Below are 21,666 nucleotides of genomic sequence, written 5' to 3'. Positions count from 1 at the left end.
CTCAGGATATCTTTAACCTTTTTTGGAAGACGCCCTTCCCTAATTGAGTAGAATGGAGACACTTCCGGAGCACCTATTTTGGGAATTAGCCCAGAGTGTACACAAACAACCACCATATAGGGAGACATTCTTGGGTGAAGGCATTCTATGGCCAGAGGTGAGAGGTGAGACCACAGAGCTTTGAGGAAATGGACACTTTAAAGTTTGGCCAAGGCGTCCGTCCAGGTTTCCTGTGGTCTGAGAAGTGGTGGGGAAGTTGATGTCCCAGCTTTGTGTAGCTGCACGGACATGGATATGGAAATCAGTCACACCCACGCTTTTTATCCAAAAGAGGGACCCTTGAGCAAATTGATTCATAACCAGGAGGCACTATTTTCAGCCTTCTTTGGGAGTACAAATGTTAGGCTGGAAGGCAGGGAAAGCGGTGGAGGAACAAAAAAGAATAAACTGGAAATGGGGGAGAGGGCTAAGCAGAAACAGTATGGCTGATTCAGTGGGTGACCTTCAACAAGTCCCTTCACTTCAAATTTAAGTCGAGTTGGTTGGATTAAACTAGACAAAAGGAAGAACATTTTAAATGCCAGTGCAAATGAGTTTGTGATTAAACAGAAGCAGTCACGCAGTTCTGTTGATGCTGACACTGCTGAAGGCCTTGTGAAGGGACCTGCAGGTCTTATGAACTGAAGGGGGCCAGGGATCAGCATAGTCACAGACCATAACACTCATCAGGAGTAAAAGATGATATCAAGACAATATCATGTAGTAAAAGGCGTGCAAGTGTGAGTCTGGTAGATCTGGACTTGAGCCACTAGTTTTATCCATTAAAGATAAAACACTTGCACGCCTTTTACTACCTTACTTGCTCCATCTACAAAATGGGACACACACACACACACACATATATATACACACACACATATACACATATATATACACACACATATATATACATATACACACACACATATACACATATACACACACACACACACATATACACATATATATACACACACACACATCACACACACAAAAACACCTACACACTTATTAAGGTTGTGGATATGAGAATAATGAATGTGACATGACTGGAACATAGTAGATTTTAAATAGAATGTGTCCGTTATTTTCCTGGTTCAGCCCTTCACCTTCTCTCAATGTGAATTTGGGCGCCAATCAGACCATCATGAGTCAGACCCCTGGAGGGGCCACCCCCTTAGGCATATCAGAAAGGTAGGGTGAACAACATTTAGGCATCTTCCCTAGCACCCCTTCTGTACACACCAAGAGCCAAAAAAAAAAAAAAAATAGCATTCCTGTTCACTTTACTTCTGGGAATGTATCCAAAGGAAATTACTGGGGAAGAAATGAAAAAATCACATACATACAGATACTCCCTGTTATAGGATGGTTTGACTTAGGGTGTTTTGACTTTACGATGGATTTATCAAGACATAACCCCATCATAATTAGAGGAGCATCTTTCTTAAAAGGTTAGCTTTTTCTTAAAAGGTTATTTATCATGCACAGCAGAAATGTCTATTAAAAAGCCCAGGAAATATGACTTGTTGATGCCTAATACTATTAGGTTAGTGTAAAAGTAATTGTGGTTTTGCCATTGAAAGTAGTGGCAAAAACCACAATTACTTTTGCACCAACCTACTATACATTTACGATGATCAATGTGATAACTCTGTAGAAAGATGAAAGCACGTAAATGTCAAGGTTTTAAAAGTTGGCCATAAAACTGCATGTCTACTAGGATATTGACTCTCCAGCTTAGAGCTAAAGAGTGCAAGGGGCTGTGGAGAAATGTAAACAGTTGGCGCACTGGAGGACTAGCGTTATGGGTATAATATTTTTGGCATGATAAAACTGTTTAATAATAAATTTCTTTCTTAATTCTTTTAATGACATGAACTAGATGGTTTCTAAGACTTCAGCACTCTATAGTTAATTTGCTTCTCTTTATTTCCACTTACGTTTCCTCATCTGTAGAATTACCTGGTAGTTTTCTAGCCACAATCCTTAGATTTGTTATCTAGAGCTACATAACAAATTATCCCCAAATTTAGCAGCTTAAAGCAAGCATCTGTTGTCTCACACAGTCTCAAGCGTTGGGAATTGAGGGGAGGCTGAGCTGGGTGGTTCTACTCAGGGTCTCTCACACGGGTGCTGTCAAGCTGTTGGTTGGAGCTGTAGTCATTTGAAGGCTCAACTGGGGATGAAGAGTCCATTTTCAAGCTCACCACATACTGGCAAAAGTCCTCAGTTCCTTGTCATGGGGTATCTCCTTAGAGCTGCTCACAGCATGGCAGCTGGCTTCCCTCAAAGTGAATGGCTTGACAGAGAGCCCAAGACCAAAGCCAAAGTCTTCTATAACCTAATCTTGGAAGTCACATCCCAGCAGATAGTGAGTTTTTGTTACTGCTGTGTCACAGCAGCATCCATTTTGAATATCAGCTGTACTTTCTTATACCAGAATTAGGGTTTGGTCACCCTTGGTACACTTGCCAGTTCTCTACCCTCCAGTTCCTCAGTGTGGTCATTCCAGATACCTGCCTTACCAGCCACCTCCTGGTAACCACCTTCCCATGGACAGCTAGACACAACCTACTTGGCACACCCTACTGATTCCCATACCCCATATAGAGAGCACAGATATGCTGCAGTGACCACCCTCTCAGTCACAGTATGACTCTATGAAACCTGTGCCTGTTTCCTCTAAACCCACCAATTAGAACTTCCCAGGAGGAAACCTGCTTGGGTAATGCCCTGGACCCAATAACAGCTTGGGCCCACAGGCCCAAGTAGGTGGGTGGGGAGCCTTATAGCTCTCTCTTGCTCCCCACCCATTGTTTGAACACATTATCCTGGATGGCTTCCTATTTCCCATTGGCCCTATGAGGCACACTGCCTTCTTCTCTCTGGGATCTGTCAGTAATAAGCTGCTTCTGTTATTTCATATGTTTTGCTGTGTCATCTCCTCTGAGTCTCATCCAACACACCCAAACCCAGCTTCTTTCCATCAGGGCTTTCCCGGAGAATGGATATCTTGGTGGGAACAAACTGGACAGAGGTCAGACAAGAGCCACAAGGGTGTCTGCCAGTGTAAACAAATTTTCAGTGAGAGGGACACCTGGTCATGGGTCTGGCACTTAGGCATTAGGTCATCTGCCAGAATAAAGACATATCCCATGGAAGGCACACTATAAATATCCATGGCCAGATCCCTGGAGCCACATCACAGCAGAGGTAGAGTTTACAGCCCCTCTCATGAGAGGACCTCAAGACCTAACACAGGAAAACACAGCACACACTTCTACCTTGTGCTATTGGTTGCAGAGAACACTCCTGGAACAATACAGATAGGGAATTACACAGCTGTGAGCACCAGAAGGTGGAGGTCACTGGAGGCTGTGTGTGGGCTGCCATATCACACCACAAAGTCGTATTTCTATCCTGCATGAATGGCAGCTTGTTCCTGTACTCCTCCCATGGACTGGTGGCCTATTGGACATCACATTATCCAGCACGCTGTACGAAGTAGGTGCCCAAGAAATCCTTATTGATCAAGTGTATGTTTTTCTGAATGCATTCAGGGCATGCGAGTATTAGAGACAGTGTCTATAATGTGTCTGGCTCACCAGCTGCACCCCATGAAAAGGCAGATATACTGCTGTCCACACTACTTAAAAATGAAGACCTTGAAGCTCAATGTACCCAAGGTTATGAGCTAATCCATAGGAGAGCTTAGATTCAAACCCAGGTGGATCTATCTGACTCTTAAGTCCATGCTCTTCCCACTCTACAGGGCTAGTTTCCGAATAAAACCCTCTCTCTTTCAGGAAGGAATTAGGAGCTGTTAACTCTCACTGATTCCTACATGCCTGCCTACCACTCTACCTGTTGCCCACTATGTGCTGGTAAACATTTAACAACCAGCTCTCTGGGGAAAAAGAAGTCCCGGTCTGTAGCACTTGCTGATTGCCATGGTGTAAATATTCCCACCATGGCCACTTGCAAACTACCAACATGATATCCTTGATCAGAGAGTTGGAAAGAGAGACATGATCTGCCATTGTAAGCCCATATGAGCCACCTCCAGCACACCACTGCCCACTCTGGAAGTATATGAAACTTCTGGAAAAAGACATAGAACGATCCCCAAACCCATTCTGAACTGTTAACATGTTTTTGCCTCTCTAGTTGTTGCTGCTCTGGCTCGTCCTGTGTTAGCCATCTGGTCCATGATGTGCACACAGCATTTGGAGCCTATCATCAACCTGTGCCCCAACCCCACCAAGCCTAGTTCATCTCTACAGCTCTGGCCCAGGGCTTGTGTATATGGGGCTTAGAAATACAGACCTATTCCTCAACCCCTCTCATAGTATGCCCTAGATAAGACTTCCCATATCCCAGAGACCCTCCACCTGACTCCTTTTATATTGCCAGCTGCCTAAAACTCAGTGGGGGTGGCTATGGCTCTACCTAGACCACCATCACCAAGCCTTCATTTGTGGGAGGTTGAGGAGGCATACATTATTAGACATCCTAGTATCAGGGCAGTCAAGAGCACACACATCATACACAGATGCACTCCAGAAGAATGTAAGAAGCTGACTGGGCTTCACCACTGTCTGAGTCATATCATCTGACCCATAAAATTCCCCAACCCCACAGGAGCATAGGGTTGGGATTTAGGAGTAGCTCTTTCACCCTAGTCAACTCACCTCCCGCTAGCTCTTTAATTTACACAAGCCTCCTCATATTGCTACTGGGAACAACTCCACCAGGCCACCCACCACAGACATTGAATGAGCCCCATCTCCCTTCTCTTTACCCTCTCTCCCCATTGCCCCAGGTCCTTCCTCTGAACCTCTGGTCACTCTAGTGCCATCTGGTTTCAGGCTCAAGGAAGAACCCCCAGGACCTGCTGGTGGAACACTGAAAGAAACCCAGACTTTGTGAGATGTCTGCAGGGGCCTCCTATGAGTGTCATGTGCTCTTTGACTACAAGAGTCTGTGAGTCCGTTTTCTGGGTCATGTTCCTGAATGTCCCATCTTAGCTGTGCAACAGATCTCAACAAATGGGTGGAGTTGGGGGAAGCCAGCCAGCACCCACCCCGCTGCTCACAACCTGGGCAGATTCTTCTGCTTCCCAGCAGCTCCCAAGAATGCTTATCTCCTTCTGAGACCCAACAGAAGGATACCGAAGCTCACCTTGAGGACACAGTCCAGTTTCCTACTTGAGGAAAAATTCTGAATCATTTTGTATCTTGAGTTTTTGTGTTCTGTTTTTTTCCTGCCGCTTTTTCTTTTCCCTCTGAGCTTTATGAAAAGAATTCTCTTGTAGAAATTCTTATAAGGAAACGAAGAGGTTATTGACTTCAAGATAAAGCTTACTGGAAGCCCTTTGATATTTCATTTAGGAAACCCTTCACTGTCTGATATTCTAGACATCCGAAAACTCTATTGTGGGAAGACTTGTTGGACCTTGGAATAAGTCAGCTTCCCTAAGGATGGTTGCTTCCCCCACAGTCTCTTTTCAGACAATGTCATCCACTCATGCCCCTGTCATCTTGGAGAGGATTGTCATTGTTCTCCTTATCTGCAGTTTTATGTAAAACTCTCAGGGGTGGAAGTGAGTGCCCACAAGGTGAGCATCCCAGGACATCCGCAAGCTGAATTTTGAAAACAACAATCTAAACAAATTAGAACATCATCGTCTAGACTTTGGCATGCCTGGGGAAACTGACCAAGCCTGAGCAGAGGTTAGAGGACAGGCTAGTGGAGGAAGGCAGATGTCCTGGGGAGGATGAGACAGACAGAGGGTGGAGTGAGACTAACCAAGGTGGGAAGTCCATGTTCCTAGGCAGAGCCCAGATGGACTCCTTGCTATTTTAAAATGTGCCTGGGATCTTGTTATAATGATGGTAAGTTGACAGATGTGGAGATGACGGCCTTGCAAGGAGAGTTCAATATTTCTATTTCTATTTCTTAAGAGGAAGGGATCCGCCACACCATGCAGTGCCATGTCGGGAGGCAGGAGGAGCGAGGGACAAGCATGACCAGACCCTGAATCGTGGCTTTTGTGGAAAGGAATGGTCCACACATGGTAAATATTCTAAGTAAGCTTAGAGGACTGAATAGATGGAATAATTTCAGTGGGCTCTGGACTATGGGTGTGATCTCCAGTTGTCTAGTATCTGGCCCTGAGATGATTTAGGATACCAGGAATGTTGGCTTGGTATGTAAGGGTCTGATAAAAGAGGTGGTTGGGGTGTGGGCTCTGGACAGGCTGTTTTTATGTCAAAGGTGTGCTGGCAGGCAAGTTTTCTGTTATCTCTAGGAATTAGCTAAACCTGGGAGGAGCAGACTCTCCCAGATCTGCAAGGCCTCAAGACATCAACACATCCCAAAATACAGAAAATAACAGGCAAGATTAATGCACTCATGCTGGCAAGGCTTCTGGGATTCCAGACTCAGGCAGACTGGGGTTCGAATCCTGGCTCTTCTCTCATCGGTTGGTCTGACCGCAGGAAGCTACTGAATCTCTCTGAGGATCAGCCTTGTCTACTGTGTAGTAGTAATACTGGTATCCCACTGCAGTCGGTGAGTCCCAGGCATGGTGTCTGACACACAACGGGCACTAGAGAAACAGTAACTATCACTGTGATTCTGAGTGAGGGATATCTCATATGGAAGGTCTGTATTTATCTTCATAATATTTCCCCTTGTTAAAATTGACAGTATCATTTGTCATGGCAAACACCAGAAACAACGTAGATGCTTGTCAACAGAGATTTATTAAATAAATTATGAAACCATCTGTACGTGGAAGGTTAGGCAGTATAAATAGTTGAGGAAATGCAATCACAAATGCGATATATGCTTTGTTACTGAGTAAAACGGACATGTTACAGAATCTAAAATGTCATACCATCAAGTTTAAATGCATACACACACACACGGAATACTGTCTGGAAGGATAGATAACAAATGATTAGAGGTCATTCTTTGTGAGGAGTTGGAAATGACTGAGGGGCAGAAAACTTTCCCGTTTTTAGCTATCATTCTATTCAAATTTTTACAAACAAAATGTGTTATTTACATAAAATCATAAAAAAAAATCCCCATTTGGGAGAATAAAAGTCAAGTTGTTTGAAAGAGTGCCCTCTTTCAGCCAGCCCCCATCTGAGTCCTTGGTTGAAGACAGAGATTTGCCAAAGTGTATAGAAACTGCCACATGGTGCCACAGGGGCTTAGGTATCCACTGGCCACCCAGGCAGGTGGGTCCCACTGGTGGGAGCAGCAGCTGGGGACAGACTGGGTACTCTCACTGTTCAGAGGCTCTGGCCCTCCCTGCCCAGCCCACCTGAGTCACCGGTGACATTGTGGCATGTTTTTATTGTATTTACATGGCAAAAATTCTATGTAATGATATGTACATTTCCCAGCTCTGCATTCAGGAATGTCCATCAGTAGCTTGAAATTGGCCATAGGAGAATTTACACCACAGGAATCAGCAAATGCTACAAATAAAAGCTTGACTTGTTATTTTGTTGATTGTCTGCTAGTAAAAATAATGGGTAAGTGTTAATAATGTGGATTCAACTTAAAAGAGTGCTGTGTCTGTACATGTTATATTGTGAATTATACAAAAAAGAAAAAGAGAAAATATTCCTCCAGTATTCAAAACCCATTTTATAATCCAGCAAAAAAGTAATTTATGCCATTGATGAATGAGTGAAGTTCTGGCACGTGTCTTCCTTGTTTCACTTTCATCTTACTCATTATAAAATGAAAATAATCATTGTTCATGGCAGGACTATATTCCTTTGTCATTCACAACTGTAGATTGACTATGGCCTGAAAAAAGCTTTCTGTAAGAATCTATTGTTATAAAGCTGGAGGCATCAGGTTATCTGACTTCAAACTATACCACAAGGCTACAGTAAACAAAACAGCATGGTACTGGTACAAAAACAGACACATGAACCCAGAAAAATAAAACCACACACCTACAACCATCTGATCTTCAAAAAAGCCAACAAAAGCAAGCATTGGAAAAAGGACTCTACTTAATAAATGGTGCTGGGATAACCAGCTAGCCATGTGCAGAAGATTGAAGCTGGACCCATTCCTTATACCACATACAAAAATCAACTCAAAGTAGATTTAAGACTTAAATGTAAAACATAAAGCTATATGGAAAATAACCTGGAAATACCATTCTAGACATAAGCTCTGGGAAATATTTCATGATAAAGATGCCAAAAGCAATTGTGACAAAAACAAAAATTAGCAAATGCAACATAATTAAACTAAAGAGCTTTTGCACAGCAAAAGGAACTATCAACAGAATAAACAAACAACCTACAGAAAGGGAGAAAATATTTGCAAACTGTCATGTGCGTCCATGTGAAGAGACCACCAAATGGGCTTTGTGTGAGCAACATGGCTGTTTATTTCACCTGAGTGCAGGCAGGCTGAGTCTGAAAAAGGAGTCAGAGAAGGGAGATAAGAGTGGGGCCGTTTTATAGGATTTGGGTAGGTAAAGAAAAATTACAGTCAAAGGGGGGTTGTTCTCTGGCAGGCAGGAGTGGGGGTCACAAGGTGCTCAGTGAGGGAGCTTTTTGAGCCAGGATGAGCCAGGAAAAGGAATTTCACAAGATAATATCATCTCTTAAGGCAAGGATGGCCACATTTTTCACTTCTTTTGTGGTGGAATGTCATCAGTTAAGGTGGGGCAGGGCATTTGCACTTCTTTTGTGATTCTTCAGTTACTTCAGGCCATCTGGGCTTATACGTGCAAGTCACAGGGGATGCAGTGGCTTGGCTTGGGCTCAGAGGCCTGACACAAACTATGCATCCAACAAAGTCTAATATTCAGGATTTATAAGGAACTTAAATAAATTTACAAGTGAGAAACAACTCCATTAAAAGGGGGCAAAGGACATGAATAGACACTCTTTCAAAAGAAGACATGCATGACCAACAAGCTTATGAAAAAATGCTCAATGTCGCTGATCATTAGAGAATTTAATTCAAAACCATAACGAGATACCATCTCCCACCAGTCAGAATGGCTATTATCAAAAAGTCAAAAAACAACAGATGCTGGTGAGTTTTCAGAGAAAAAGGAATGCTTTTACACTGCTGGTGGGAATGTAAATTAGTTCAGCCTTTGTGGAAAGCACCATGGTCACTTTTCAAAAAACTTTAAAAAGAATTCCCATTTGACCCAGCAATCCCATTATTGGGCATATATCCAAAAGAATGTAAATCATTCTGCCATAAAGGCCCATGCACATTTATGCTCATTGCAGCACTTTTCACAATGGCAAACACACGAAATCAACCTAAGTGCCCCTCGACGTAGACTGGATAAAGAAAATGTGGTACCTATTCACCATGGAATACTATGCAGTCATAAAAAAGAATGACATCTTGTACTTTGCAACAGCATGGATGGAGCTGGAGGCCATTATCCTAAGCAAACTAAGGCAGGAACAGAAAACCAAATATCACATGTTCTCACTTATAAGTGGGAGCTAAACACTGAGTTCACATGGACACAAAGAAAGAAGTAACAAACATTAGGGCTTATTTGTGGTTGGAGATGGAAGGAGGAAGAGGAGAAACTGCCTGCCAGGTACTGTGTTTAAAATAATCTGGGTGATAAAATAATCTGTACCCCAACCTCCCATGACATGCAATTTACCATATAACAAACCTGTACATGCACCCCGGAACCTAAAATAAAAGGTAAAATAAATAAACAACAACATAAAATAATCTATTATTATTATGGAGTTTACATTAGAGTCCTGCATATTTTTAATTATTTGTAAATTGTGTCCTACACATTCTTTGTATCACTAGATATATAATAAACGTATGTGCATGTATAATTACACATACTTTTTGTGGATTGCTGATTGTTATTTACCAGCACATCACTGTTCCGACTCCATTCCTGGTAATAACTGATCAGCCAAAGCATTGGTATTTTTTAAATCTATCCCCTGCTACTAGCATGCAGAGGAGTTGAGAATCACTACCTTAGAAGGGGGTGGCAAAGAAGAGGAAACTACTAGCCTCTGGCCAAACATGAGCCCCCCTACTCCAATGGATGCAGTTCAGAGTCTGAGCACTTTGGGGTTAGAGAGAGGGCAGCAGCTTTTAGGGAGAGTAGTCCTCTATTAAATAAGTCTGGCCTGTGGGTTCTTCTCGCTCTAATACAGTGGATCACAAGAACTTCCCCCTGGACTGAGAGTTTCTTAAGAGACAGGGCTATCTTATTTATCCCTGACGACCTGGCAAATGGTGGATGCTTCTTGGATGTTGAGCAAATGAATTAATAAGTTGTATTAAGATACAGTTATTCCAAACATCCAATAATAATACTTTGGATAAATCAATTATGGTACCAAATTCAAAGGATTACTCTGCAACCATTAAAAATTATATATAGTGAAGTAAGAAAATGCTCATGACATAACTGTAATTGCAAACAGAAAGCTACAAAATAACATATAAATTATGAGCACAGATTTGTTTTACAAGAAAACACACAAAATTTATTCCTGAGTTTGACAGGGTTTAAAATCAACTTCTGGCTTGTGTATGATTCATTTTGGAGAAACAAGTGCTTCCTGACTCTTTGGACTTTTACTGAAAACTCAATCTCCAAGGGAAGAATTTGTTTAGTTCATGATTATTTTCATAGTCATGGTATGGACTAGAAAGTGGCTGCTGGGATTTGGGGTAATGTTTTGCCACAGGGAGTAAAAGAGTCCTCCCTAAGGGCAGCCCCCTGCCCTGTGGTATATTCACATAGGACATCTCACCAATTTAGATGTTTAGACATGACATCCACATGTTGTACCAGAACATACAGAAGTATGATTCTGCTATTGAGTGGGTTAGGACTCATCCGTGATTAATCTTTTAAATTTTTGATCTTTTGAATTGTTAAATGGAATCTTTTAGTTTTCATAACATTGATTGCCCACAGCTAAAAGGTTGGGAAGCACAGTGGCCATCATCCCCGGGTTAGGAAGATTGAAAGGAAAGCTAAACTAGTTCCTTGAAAAGTCATATAAACTATGTGGAATTCCTCCTGGATGCATCCAGAAACTACTGGCTGGGACTGAGCAAAGAGAACAGCTATTTAACATGCTTAGCAACACTCTGGAACTCAAATACGCTTTACCAAATAAATCACTCACCATTGTTCTAGGCCTGGGGCTCCCCTGGCATTGCAGGACAAACATGACTGTGTTCCTGTGCCAAGAATGAGGAAACACAGCCAGCCGGTTCCCTCTGGAGCAGGACATGAATTGATAGTGTGTGAAATCAGTCTTAGCTCATTCCTCAAGACCTTCCCCACCCAGTCACTCAGTGTGTGGAAGTGAAGAGTGTTTAACAAACAGGGTAGAGTTAACTTCCAACACAGGGGTAAAAACTCCCAGGCCACCCCACCCTGCATCCTGTGGTGTACAACTACAGGAACTCATCAAGGGCAAAACACCACCAAGAAATCAAAGATGCACGTAAGAGTTAAGTCTGACCTCACATGTCCCCCGGCATGCAGCAACTCAAGCAAACACGTCCACTAAATCTGAAAAAATATATTTGATAGAATGCTTACTCTTCCTGGTGACCCCAGAAAATGTGGGCCCTTTACAGTGTTGAGAAAGAAATGTGCCTTCACGCCAGTTTTACAGCCTGGTTCATTTCATTTTGCATTTTAAACATTTACTTTGTTGACTCTCTGTCTTAATGACCTGTCTAGTGCTGTCACTGAAGTACTGAAGTCTCCCACATTATTACGTTGCCATCTATCTCGTTTCTTCTGTTCAGTAGTAACTGTTTTATAAATTTGGGAGTTCCAGTGTTTTTTAATACACACACACACACACACACGTATAGTTACAAAATATATATGTATATATGTATAGCTACATATACATGTATGTATATATATAAAACATATATATACACAAAACATATATATGTATATATATGCCTGTGATATTTTCCTGTTGGACTACTCCTTTTATCATTATATAATGTCTTTCTTTGTCTTTTTTCACTGTTGTTGCTTAAAAGTCAGTTTTGTCTGATATAAGAATAGCTAGCCGGGCGAGGTGGCGGGTGCCTGTAGTCCCAGCTACTCAGGAGGCTGAGGCAGGAGAATGGCGTAAACCCAGGAGGCGGAGCTTGCAGTGAGCTGAGATCCGGCCACTGCACTCCAACCTGGGCGGCAGAGCGAGACTCCGTCTCAAAAAAAAAAAAAGAATAGCTACGTCTACTCTCTTTTGGCTTCCATTTGCATAGAATATCTTTTTCCACACATTTACCTTAAGTTTATGTGAGTCCTTATGTGTTGGGTGAGTCTCTTGAAGACAGAAGACACTTGATTGGTGGATTTTTATCCCTTCAGCCATTCCATATATTTTAAGTGGAGCATTTAGGCCATTTACATTCAATGTTAGTATTGAGATGTGAGGTACTGTTCTATCCATTATGTTAGTTGTTGCCTTAATACCTTGTGGTTATTTCCATTGTGTTATTGTTTTATAGGCCCTGTGAGATTTATGCTTTAAGTAGGTTCTATTTTGTTGTATGTCAAGGTTTTGTTTCAAGATTTAGAACTCCTTTTAGCATTTCTTATAGTGCTGGCTTAGTAGTGGCAAATTCTCTCAGCATTTGTTTGTCTGAAAAAGGCTATCTCTCCTTCATTTATAAAGCTTAGTTTCACTGGATACAAAATCCTTGACAGACAATTGTTTTGTTTCAGGAGGTTGAAGATGGGATCCCTCATCCCTTCTGGCTTATAAGGTTTCTGCTGAGAAGTCTGCTGTTAATCTGATAGGGTTTCCTATAGATTATCTGACGCTTTTGTCTCAAAGCTCTTAAGATTCTTTCTTTCATCTTGACTTTAGATAACCTGATGACTATGTGCCTAGGTGATTGTCTTTTTGTGATGAATTTTCCAGGTGTTCTCTGAGTTTCTTATATTTGGAGGTCTAAATCTCTAGCAAGGCCAGGGAAATTTTCCTCAATTATTCCCTCAAGTTTTCCAAACTTTTAGATTTTGCTTCTTCTTGAGGAACACCAATTATTCTTAGGTTTGGCCGTTTAACATCCCAAATTTCTTGGAGGTTTTGTTCATTTTTTAAATTTTTTTTGTTTGTCTTTGTCTGATTGGGTTAATTTGAAAGCCTTGTTTTCAAGCTGTAAAGTTCTTCTACTTGCTCTAGTCTACTGCTGAAATTTTCCACTGCATTTTGTATTTCTCTAAGTGTGTCTTTCATTTCCAGAAGTTGTGATTTTTTTTTCTTTATATCTATTTCTCTGGAGAATTTTTCATCCATATCCCGTATATATTTTTTTAATTTCCTTAAGTTGTTTTTCACCTTCCTCTGGTATCTCTTTGAGTAGCTTTAATAATCAACCTTCTGAATTATTTATCTGGCAATTCGGAGATTTCTTCTTGGTTTGGATCCATTGCTGAAGAGCTGATATGATCTTTGGGGGGTGTTATAGAACCCAGTTTTGTCATAGTACCAGAATTACTTTTCGGATTCCTTCTCACTTGAGTGGGGCAAGGCCTGCTGTTCAGATTCTTTTGTCCCATGGAGTGATCCTTTGATGCGGTGCCCTTCCCTTTCCCCTAGGGATGGGGCTTCCTGAGAGCTGGACTTCAGTGACTATTATTGCTCTTCCGGGTCTAGCTACCCAGTGGGATACCAGGCTCTGGGCTTGTGCTGGAGGATGTCTGCAGAGTCCTGTGATGTGATCCATCTTCAGGTCTTCCAGCCGTGGATACCAGCACCTGCTCTGTGAGAGTCATTGATTGCAGATATATTTAGTCTGCTGGTTTTCTTGAATGCTGCTTATGCTAATGGTGAGGTTTCATGTGAACACCCTCAGGACCTCTGGTTAGCCAGGATATTGCAGGCAGTGAAATTAGGTGTTTTATTCTCCTTCCTGGGATTGAAGTTATTCTGTCCTGAGTTGTTACAATGACCTGAGTTGGTTGGCCTCCAGCCAGGAGGTCCTGCTTTCAGGAGAACACCAGCTGCAGTACTAGTAGGAGGCTCTAAGCTCTCTAAGCTTGCCCAAAGATGGCCATGGTAAGTATTTTGATTTCTCAGACAATGGATAGGGCCATAAAGCTCCCAAGAGTTTCTGTGTTTTGTGTTTGGCTACGAGGGCAAGTAGGGAAATACCATCAGGTCCAGGCAGGGTTAGGCAGGTCTGGGTTCACACTCTTCTTGGGGAGGGCTTACCATGGCCACTGTGGGGAATAGGGGAGTGGCTCTCAGGCCAATGGGGTTAGTTCCAGAGGGGATTATGACTGCCTCTGCCATGTCGTGTAGTTTGCCAGGGAAGTGGGGGATAGTCGGTAGCGAGAAGCCTCACCCAGCTCCCATGTAGTTTGCAAGACTGCTCTTGCTCTTGCAGTTTTGCACTCAGACCTTGCCCCAGGCTGTGAGCTACCCCACTGAGAAAGCAAGCACAGCTTTCAGACCTTGCCCCTCGCCCCTCCCATCTGCCTGCTCTGACAGTGGCAGCTCTTGTGCCCCTATGCTCCCTTACTCACTCCTATCCAGCTCTTGCTCATCCCCCGGACTCCACTGAAGAAAATGTGTGCCCAGTCAAAACCACTACCAATTTCAGTTGGGAGTTTCCTTTGTCCCATGACTCCTCCCCAGTTCCACTGGCCACCTTCCCCAAGGGCCTCTGTGAAGTACAGTCAGGGAGGGCTTCCCAGGGCTTGAGCTGGAGACTGGGAGTGCGTTAAGGCTCTTCCCTTGAAGCTAACTGCACTTTTATATTTCTTGCACCACCCTAAACCCATTTCATTTCTAGGTAGGGTTAAATCCTTCTCCTGTGATCTGGATTTTCAGATTCCCCAGTGGGGATGTGTGTTGAGAGGTAGATTTTCCCCCTCTCACACTTTGGGAACTCACAGTTTTTCACCTGTTTTGTGGAATTTGCATCAGGGTGCTGCTTCTTTCAACGGATCTGTGAATTCTTTTGGTTTTCCTGGTACATTCCTATAATGGTTCTTGGAGCAAAAGATCATGGTGTGAGTCTCCACACGCTGTTCTGTTCATCCATGTGGGAGCTGCATGTTAGCCCTGTCTCCTATCCACCATTTCTATCCTTAAACATCATTAACTGAGTGGTTACTATATGCCAGGTACATAGTACAACACACATGATTCAGGCACAAAAATCAGAGGCAATTTCTTTTTTCTAGGAAATTTTAGGAAGACTTTATGGAGGAGGAGGCACTGAAGCAGAGCTTTGAATGATGGGTTCAATTCCAAAAGATGAGGAAGAAGGGTAATGGCATCTTACATGGTAGAAGCTGCCAGGGGCTGGAGCCTGGGTGCCCTGCAAGAGTAACCCAAAATTTTGGCCACTGCTACAATAAATCAATTTTATTTAACATTCAATGGCTACTTGATTGGTCTTCAAAGGAGGCCTCTCCCGCATGTTCTCACTTGTTATGTAACTCCTACAACTCGTCAAAACATAATCTCAAATTCCTCTTTAGTAATTGGAGAGTACCAGCCAGGTGCGGTGGCTCACATCTATAATCCCAGCACTTTGGGAGGCCGAGGCAGGTGGATCATGAGGTCAGGAGATCGAGACCATCTTGGCCAACATGGTGAAACCTCATTTCTATTAAAAATACAAAAATTACCCAGGCATGGTGGTGCATACCTGTAATCCCAGCTACTCAGAAGGCTGAGGCAGGGGAATCACTTGAACCAGGGAGTTGGAGGTTGCAGTGAGCTGAGATCATGCCACTGCACTCCAACTTGGCAACAGAGTGAGAAATTGGAGAGTACCATATTGTACGTGATGGTCTCGATGGTGTTACATTGCTTCTCTTTCACTGCCTATTTTTATTTGAAACATTACCGGACACCAGAGGCTGACACATCAGGAGAGTGCTTTCGCCTCGTGAAAGCTGCCAAATAACAGGCTCAAAATGGGGTACTTTCAAAGTGCCAGCAAAGATGAAATTCTTGGGGACACTAGAATGTGGCTTGCCGTGCTCGGGGGCAGGCTGAAAGAAAATGCCCTGCTCACTGGCCTCCCCACTGTCCACCACGTGTCCTTTGGCAGGAGAGCCTTCATGGACACTTAGATCACGCTGCTTGGTGAAGGTGAAGCCAGGGAAGCAGGCAGCAGTGGATTCTAGAGGGCCTGGAAAGCCGTGCTGTGGAATTTGGCCTTGCCCTGCAGACGATGGGCAGCCTTTGCACGTTTTTGAAGAGAAGGGTATTATGATCCAAAGTATGTTTCAGGAAGAGAACTCTGGCTGTAGCCTAAAGAAGCTTTAACATCCCTCTTTCCACAATTGATGAAGCAACTTGACAACAATGTTAACAACTTTGAAACAAAGTTGAGTAAGAAGTAGATGAGCTAACGGTATCAGTCACTACGCTCAACAGCTGAAGGCTCTGTCTGTCAGTGGACAATGTCTGTTCACCTGATGCTGGGTCAGAAGCTAGGTCTCAATAAGTTCACGAAGATTTAAATCATGCAGAGTAGAAGTAAATGGAAATAAGTTAAAAATCAATCATCAAACTGTATCTAGAAATTCAACAAGGATTTGCACATTAAGCAACAAACTTCTAAATAACCCAGGACGAAGATTTAAGTCATGCAGAGTAGAAGTAAATGGAAATAAATTAACAATCAATGATCAAACTGTATCTAGAAATTCAACAAGGATTTGCACATTAAGCAACAAACTTCTAAATGACCCAGGAGTCAAAGAAGAAATCACAAAGGAAATTGGAAAATATTTAAAACAGAGGGAAAAATCTGTGTAATAAAGTTAATACAGCACTTGGAGATAATTTATAGCTTTAAGTACTTACACTAGAAAAGAAGGAAGGTCTAAAGTTAATAGTCTAAGTTTCTACAGTAAGAAATTAGAAAAAGAAAAGCAAAGTAAAATCAAAGGAAATAGAAGAAAGAAGGTAATATGGATAACAGCAGAAGTAATAAAATAGAAATACTACAGAGAAAAATAACAAATTCAGAAGTTTATTCTGTGAAAAGACACAAGAAAAAAATAATAAACACCTAACTAGACTGACCAAATGGGCAAGGTGGTTCACGCCTGTAATCCCAGCACTTTGCGAGTCCGAGGTGGGCAGATCACCTGAGGTCGGGTGTTTGAGACCAGCCTGGCCAACATGGTGACACCTCATCTCTACTAGAAACACAAAAATTAGCTGGGCATGGTGTCGGGTGCCTGTAATCCTAGCTACTGGGGAGGCTGAGGCAGGAGAATCTCTTGAACATGGGAGGCGAAGGTTGCAGTGAGCCGAGATGGCACCACTGTGCTATAGCCTAGGTGACAAGAGCAAAACTCTGCCTCAAAAAAAAAAAAAAAAAAAAAAAAAAAGCTACAGCCAAATCATACTTAATGGTGAAGTAGTTAATATTTTTACCTAAAGACCAGGAGTAAGGCAACATATATGCTATCATCTCTTCTACCGAATCTTGTATTGGAGGTTGTAACTATACAATAGGCAAGTAAAAATCAAAAGACACAAAGGTAGGAAAGAAAGAAATAAAGCGTTTTTGCAGATGACATCATTGTTTACATAGAAAATGTTAAGCTACAAAACAACTACCAGAATTATAAAATGAATCCAGCAAGGTCACAAAATACAAGGCAAATACACCTTAAAAAAAATCTATCAATTTTTATTTTTTTCTTGAGATGGAGTTTTGCTCTGTTGCCCAGCCTGGAGTGCAGTGGCGCGATCTCAGCTCACTGAAACCTCCCCGTCCTGGGTTCAGGCAATTCTCCCACCTCAGCCCCCAACTAGCTGGGATTATAGGCATGCATCACCACGCCCGGCTAATTTTTGTATTTTTAGTAGAGACGGTGTTTCACCATGCTAGCCAGGCTGGTCTTGAACTCCTGACCTCAGATGATCCGCCCGCCTTGGCCTCCCAAAGTGCTGGGATTACAAATGTGAGCCACCAGGCCCGGCCTCAAATTTTTATATATTAGCAGCAAACAATTTGAAATTTAAATTTAAAAAGTAATGTTACTTGTCACAATATCAAAAACACAAATATTTATAAATAAATGTTTCTTTAAAAAAATGGGAAAGATCTATACACTGAAAGGTAAAAAGCATTGTAAACAATGAGAGAAGATAAATAGAGACAGAACGAGACTATTGTTCATGAATGTCAAGACTCAAGTTTTATAGACGTCAGTTTTCTTTTAAGTGATGTATGGATCTGATGCAATCCCAATAAAATCAGTTACAAGCAGACTTTTTTATTTGCATAAATTTGACAATATAGTTTTGAAATTGAACTGAAAGACCAAGAACCTAGAATATCTAAAGCAATCTTAAGAAGAGAGAACAAAGTTGGAGGACTTACACTATCTGACTTTGGACTTCAAGATTTACTATAAAGTTACATTCATTAAGAGAATGTGATACCGACACAAGGCTTGACAAATAGATCAATAAAGCAGAATAGACAGCTATAAACAAATCCACACTTACATGGCTATTTGATTTTTGATAAGGTGCCAATGTAATCCAATGGGGAAATAAAAGTCTTTTCAACAAATTGTGGAACAATATGGGGGACAAAATGAATCTAGAACTGTGCTTCACACCAATAAGCAAAGCTAATTAAGATAAATGGTAAGCATACAGGCTAAAATAAAAATTTTAAAAGAAAAGAGGAAAATATTCTCATGATTTAGGGTAGGCATGAATTTTCTACACAAGACACAGCAACAAGCATAAACTTTTTTTTTTTGATTGACAAATCAGAATTTATCAAAATCAAAGCCTCTGTGTACCAAAATACACTGTCTAAAAATGAATAACTGGGCAGGTACGGTGGCTCACACCTGTAATCCCAGCATTTTGGGAGGCCAAGGCAGGTGGATCATGAGGTCAGGAGTTCGAGACCAGCCTGACCAACATGGTGAAAACCCATCTGTACTAAAAATACAAAAATTACCCAGGTGTGGTGGCATGCACCTGTAATCCCAGCTACTTAGGAGGCTGAGGCAGGAGAACCATTTGAACCCGGGAGGAGAGGTTGCAGTGAGCTGAGATTGTGCCACTGCACTCCAGCCTAGGTAACAGAGCGAGACTCTGTCGAAAGAAGGAAGGAAGGAAGGAAGGAAGGAAGGAAGGAAGGAAGGAAGGAAGGAAGGAAGGAAGGAAGGAAGGAAGGAAGGAAGGAAGGAAAATGAATAACCCAGCCAAAGCCTGAAGAAGCACTAGAACCCAGGATATATTTTAAAACTTCTATATCTCAATAACAAAAAGACAACACCACAAAAATTTAGCAAAAGATTTAAACAAAGACATTTCACAAAAGAAGATATACAAATGGCTGATGAGCATATGACAAAGTATTCAACATTATTTGTCATTAGGAAAGTGCAAATTAAAACCACAATTACATACCATTCACAGTCCTCAAAGAGCTAAAAGTTTACAAGTCTGACAAAACCAAACGTTGGCAAACATGGAACATCCAGGACTCTTGTATACTTAAGCAGTATACATTCACACGCTATAAATTATTACTATGTTCGCACACAAAACTTCTTATAAAGTGCAGCATATGCTTACCTTATAATTGGGAATTCTGCTCCTAGGTATTTACCCAGGAAAAAAATGAAAGCATATATCACAAAACTTCTGCATAAGAATGTGTTCAGTAGTTTTATTTAAAATATCCCCAAACAAAGGCCGGGTGCAGTGGCTCATGCCTGTAATCCCACCACTCTGGGAGGCCGAGGCGGGCAGATCACTTGAGACCTGGAGTTTGAGACCAGCCAACATGGAGAAACCCTGTCTCTACTAAAAATACAAAAATTAGCCAGTTGTGGTGGCACAGGCCTGTAAACCCAGCTACTTGAGAGGCCAAGGTGGGAGGATCGCTTGGACCTGGGAGGGAGAGGTTGCAGTGAGCCAAGTTTGCGCCACTGCACTCCAGCCTGGGTGGCAGAACGAAACCCTGTCTCAAAATAAAATAAAATATAAAATATCCCCAAACTAGAAACAACCCAAATGAACATCGACAGGCAACTAGATAAATAAGTGTAGTATTTTATTACAGTGGGATATTACTCAGCCAACATACACAACACTGTGGAAAATTCTCACAGACATATTGAACAAAAGAAGCCACACACAAAAGGCCACACAATTGCCTGATTCCTTCTACATGAAGTTTGAGGACAGGCCAAACTAATCTACGGTAGTATAAATCAGAAAGTGGTTGCTTTTGAGAAGCTGGGTGCAGTGTCTCACGCCTGTAATCCCAGCACTTTGGGAGGTTGAGGCAGGCGGATCACCTGAGGTCAGGAGTTCAAGACCAGACTGACCAACATACCAACATGGTAAAACCCTATCTCTACTAAAAAAAAAAAAAAAAAAAACTGGGTGTGGGTGTGGTGGCAAGCTCCTGTAGTCCCAGCTACTCAGAGACTAAGGCAAGAGAATCACTTGAATCCAGGAGGCAGAGGCTGCAATGAGCGGAGATTACACCACTGCACTCTAGCCTCGGTGACAGAACAAAACTCCATCTGAAAGAATGAGAGAGAGAGAGAGAGAGAAAGGAAGGAAGGAAGGAAGGAAGGAAGGAAGGAAGGAAGGAAGGAAGGAAGGAAGGAAGGAAGGAAGGAAGGAAGGAACGAAGGAAGGAAAGAAAAAGAGAGAGAGAGAAAGAAAGAGAGAAAGAAAGAAAGAAGAAAGAAAGAAAAGAAAGAAACAAAGAAAGGAAGAAAGAAAGAAAGGAAGGAAGAAAAAGGTTGCCTTTGAGAGGTGAAGGTTGACTAAAAGCGGCCATGAGGGAAATTTGTGGAAATGAAAGTATGCATTCTCTAGATTGGAAGTTGGTTATATATACATATTTGTCAAGATCCACCAGATTGTACATTTAGGATCTGTGCATTTTGTGGGATGAAAATTTTACCTTATTTTAAAAAGAATTGCATATATAAATAAATATAAAAATGAGAAAGGAAATTTATACAGAGAATAAAATAATTGAATGGTTAAGCAGAAAAAGTAAAGAAAATAAATATTAAGAAGGCATAGCTTCTCCCAGGCATATGGGCCCATGCTGTAGAGCATGGCTTGGAGGATCGAAAGCGAGCTTGATTTTAGCTTAATTCATTCTTGGCTAGACACCCTTGGGCAGGGCGCCACCTGCACAATTCTACAAAGCACTCGTGCCCAGCTCTCTCCTCCAGTGGAAGGACAAGGGTGTACAAACCAGTATATGAAAAGCCCAGTTCCTAGGCTAGTTGGAGCACTAGCATGGGAATGTGGAGACCTGGGCTCTTTTTATGGCATTGCCATAAACTCCCTGCATGTCCCCAGGTAGGTATGTTCCATCTCTCAGGCTCATTTTTGTCATCCCTACATCAGAAACCTTGTGCCTGTGGGAGGGCTGTGGCTGGGGAAAAAATGGGTGCTGGAGCTTCTAGGTTATTGACTCTAATTTTGTCCTCGGAGGGAGTGTGGCGTTGAGGCCCAAGAGCCAGCCTTTGGACCAGCATCACAGGTGACCCTAGTGTAGTTACTCTAAGAATCAGACTTGCAGATTTCCAAG

The sequence above is a fragment of the Macaca thibetana genome, chromosome 7 (genome assembly GCF_024542745.1).
Source record: "Macaca thibetana thibetana isolate TM-01 chromosome 7, ASM2454274v1, whole genome shotgun sequence".
Taxonomy (NCBI): domain Eukaryota; kingdom Metazoa; phylum Chordata; class Mammalia; order Primates; family Cercopithecidae; genus Macaca; species Macaca thibetana.
The sequence above is the reverse complement of the archived record's forward strand: the minus strand, read 5'-3'. Positions refer to the sequence as shown.